Raw genomic sequence first — 4,407 nt, 5'->3', positions numbered from 1 at the left:
ATATATAATCTTAGATGAAAAAAAAATAAAAATGATTGAATTAATATTTTTTATGAATATATTTTCAAAATTAATTTTTTATGAATTAATAAAAACACACCATAAGCCATTTGCAACAAAAGAAACTAAAAATATATTTATATTCTTCAACATCACACTTTCACTTTAATAATTTTTTTTTTTAATATTAGTTTATGGCTTAATTTTCCCTTCTTTGTTTACTAAACAATTATCATTATAAATCTATATTTATATTTATAAAAATTCATTATAATATATATATTTTTTACAAAATATTAACTCAAAATCACTATTCAAATAAAAATTCAAAATTAAAATAAAAATAAAAATCAAAATACAAAATAAACAAAGCCTATATTTATAATATTAAAATTATTCAATTTAAATTAGGTTTAAATAAAAATATGTACTAAAACTGCACACAAATCCCAAATCGACATGTGTCTTGGAAAGTGATATTGGAATGTTGCTTTTAGCCTTCTTTTTTTTATACTTACTTTGTTCTGTTTACTTTTAACCCGATCTTATCATTAATAAATTTATTTAAAAAATTAGTACAAATATACTATTAATTTTTCCTATAAAATATCAATATATTTTAACAAAAAATCAAATTACAAATACAAACACAAAACAAAATTTTTAAAATGCAGTATTCCAAATTTAGTGTAATATAGTAAAAAAATTATTTATGAATTTTATTTTACAACTCATTAAAAATATATATTAATATATTATTATTTTTTACATATTTTTAAAATATTAAAAATTGATTATTTTTATATTATGAAATAATTATAAAATATATTTTTGTTAAATTATAAATATATATATTTATATCAAATAATTTTAATCAAAAAGTAAAAATAATAATAAATATGACCTGCAATATGATTATATTGAAAAATAGTCGTGAACATGACCTAGAACATGGGCGTGTTGAGAACATGGGCAGGAACATGACTGTGTTCAGAACACGAGCAGGAACACGGCCGTATTCAGAAGTGCAGGTAATCAACACGGCTGTGTTGAGGCCGTGTTGGCTGTCTGGGACGCCCAGTCACCTTCTGAGTTATCCAACACGGCCGTGTTCAAGACCAGACAATCATTTTGGAACTAAAATTGATAAATTTTTATTTGAGTAGGACCAAAATTGATAAATTTTTATTTGAGTAGGACCAAAATTGATAATTTTCTTTTAAGGAGACCAAAATTAATAATTGTGATCGAATGAGACCAAAAATGATTTTTACTCTAAGAATTTAGGCTCTATATTCATCATTCATTAATAATAATTTTTTTATAAAAATATAAAAACTTTTAAAAGTTAAACAAAGCCTTAATTTATATACTTTAATTTCGATAAATTTTTAAAAAATAAATAAATCAACAAACAAACGATGATTCATAATTCATAGTATTGTTATTGAAATTTTGTAAATAATATACCTGAAAATGACGAAATGGCCTTTAGACATCATCTTGACTAGTGTTTGAACGAATCAGGTACTGACACGTGTAGCGGAGCACAGTCAACTAGTGTGAACACTATTTACATGTGAAAGTATGGTGAGAATAAGTAAACAGTACGGACAGTAGACTTTGAATATTGAAAAGTCAATGAAATTATGTATTTTTTATTGAAGAATATTTCGAATAAATAATATTCACTGGAATTTTCAATCGTAAAAGAATAAAATCATAGTGCAGTTTTTTCCAAATTGAAAATTATCAGTTATATCTCTCACGTTAAATTTTGTTTATTATTAGATAATATATATATATATATATATTATATTAACATGTGTATATTTGTATTTTTTAATACTCACTTAATTTTATTGAAAATACAACGTCTATTTTTTTTTGTAGATTTTTTAATATTATTATTATTATTATATTGTGTTTGTAGTAAAAAAGACAAAAATACTCCTATTAGTATTGTGTAACATAAAAGTAATGTTTAAAGAATATTTATTATATTAGGTATGTATTATAATTACTAAATTAGAGGGCGGACAACAAAATATGACAACCTTTCAATGAGACATAAAGAATAATATTTATAAGGAATTGTTCTATTGAAAAATATTGAGTGAACAGATTGAATTCATATTTTTTTTCCTATTTTATTTTAATTTTTTACTTACCCAATTTTAACATTAACGTATTGATTTTAAAAGATAAAATTTTGAACTGAAAATAGTTGTTTGATATGATATAATATATGATATTTTAAATATAAAATTAAATTTCATTGTAATATAATAAATAAAAAATAAATTTTTGATTTGATATTATAATTTTTGAAATCGTAAAATTAAACCAAAATCTCAATCAAACACACTTATTTTTTTTTCATAAACAAACACATGTAAATTTTCCAGATAGATAAAGTGTGTTTGTCTGGGAGATTGGATTTTAAATATACTATTCATCCTATTTTATTTTATTTTTTCAAAAATATCAAATCAAACACCTATTTTTTATTTTTTATATTATACTAAAAAATAATTTTACATTTAAAACATCACATCTAACACCTATTTATATCACGTCATACAGCTATTCAAATTCAAAATTTTTCAAAATCCAAAACCCCGAACAAACACAAACACAAATATAAAACAAAACCAAAACAGGCACGAAAATTATTTCTAACACATGGAAGACTGATTCTTACCATATATTCAAATTGTAATTACTTGGAGGTTGACATCCTCTCACCTCTTTCTATTTATTATTACTTTCTAATAAAAATTTAAGACAATGCCCATGGTTTTCAACTAGAGAATTTATTTATTTATTTATTACTTTTTATATTTTTTATATTGAAAATTATGTAAATTAAATAGGGACAATTTTAATTTAAAACTAATAGTAAATACATCTTAGAGTTAGTCGTTCAGTCGAGATATGTTGTCGTAATTATTGTAAACAAAAAAATTTAGTAAAAATATAATTAGTAAATAATAAAAAAATATATGATTATAATTTAAAAATTTAAAATATAATTAACACGTGTGATATATTTTCAAAAAAAAAAAAATGATATGAAATATAAAATTGACAAAAAAATAGAAATTGTGACATAATACATGGAGTGAAATCAATATAAATTTATAATAAGGCGTAATAATTGGTTTTCAACTATGGTTTAAGATTATTTAGAATTTATGGTTTAGGCAGGCTTTATATATACATATATATATATATATTTGTAATCTAATAGTAATTTTTTCGTTTACTTATATAAATATGTATATATCTTTTTGCATTAAATTTAATAAATATTATATTTTAATTATAGTTCATAATAGTTTTGTATGTAAAAATGATGATATTAAGTTCCACCGGAGTACTCTTAGATAGTGGCAGTGGATTCTCACGTTAAAAAAAATAAAATAAAATAATATATATACAGATGTCATCGAATTTAAACAGTGGTAAAAAGAAAATCTACAAACAAATAACAAACAACTTCACCCTAAAAAGTAACCAACGTAATGTTTTGTTATTTATAGCAATTTTTAGGGTTTGTTTAATTGATAGTTATAATTTCTTACAGTACTGTTATTACACTTGTCCTGTTATAGCAAATTTAATATTCGTTCGCAAATACTTTATTATACTTTTTTATGACGAATTTAAGAAAAAAGTGTTAGGATGTGTTTGTTTGTGTGTTTGAAGTTTTTAGTGAAAAGTAGGAATGTTTTATTTATTTGTTTCTTTAACAAAAACTTTTCATCATATCTTTTAAAAAATATTAATATATTACACACTCATTATTTTTATATTTCACATCAAATATATATATATAAATACACTCAAAGTAATTATTCATTAAAAATTTTCTATTGAAAAATATAATTTTTTAACTCGTAAAATATCCCATCAAATATTTTTTAATATCAAATTCAAACCAAATCCAATCAAACACTTGACACATACTATTCCAATTTTAAATTCTAGTGGGTGTGAAATCTGAGTAAATAATTAATCTTATCTATATATATATATATATATTTCAATTTGCTGAAATAATAATTTATTTTGTATTGAATAAAAATGATTAGTTGATGTTTTTGGTAATTGGTGTATTATACTGACACTGACATATACATACAAACAATACATACGACTTTTATACGTTTTTTTCAGCATTTAGCATTTCCCCGAAGCTACTGAGTCAACTCGTTCGCTAAATCCGATCAACGCTCTTTCAGTCTTTCTTCCCACTATAAATACCCAATCACAAGCTGCCTTCCTCTCCAGTACTCCTCGCTCCAGTACCTACAATTACAAGCGGTACGGTTCTCGATCGCCGGTGGAGGACCGGAGTACGGTGGCCACAGTCATTACCGAAAAACTCAGATCTCGGCGAGC

Source organism: Andrographis paniculata, unplaced genomic scaffold (genome assembly GCF_009805555.1).
Source record: "Andrographis paniculata isolate CXL003 unplaced genomic scaffold, ASM980555v1 Contig62END, whole genome shotgun sequence".
NCBI lineage: Eukaryota > Viridiplantae > Streptophyta > Magnoliopsida > Lamiales > Acanthaceae > Andrographis > Andrographis paniculata.
The sequence above is the reverse complement of the archived record's forward strand: the minus strand, read 5'-3'. Positions refer to the sequence as shown.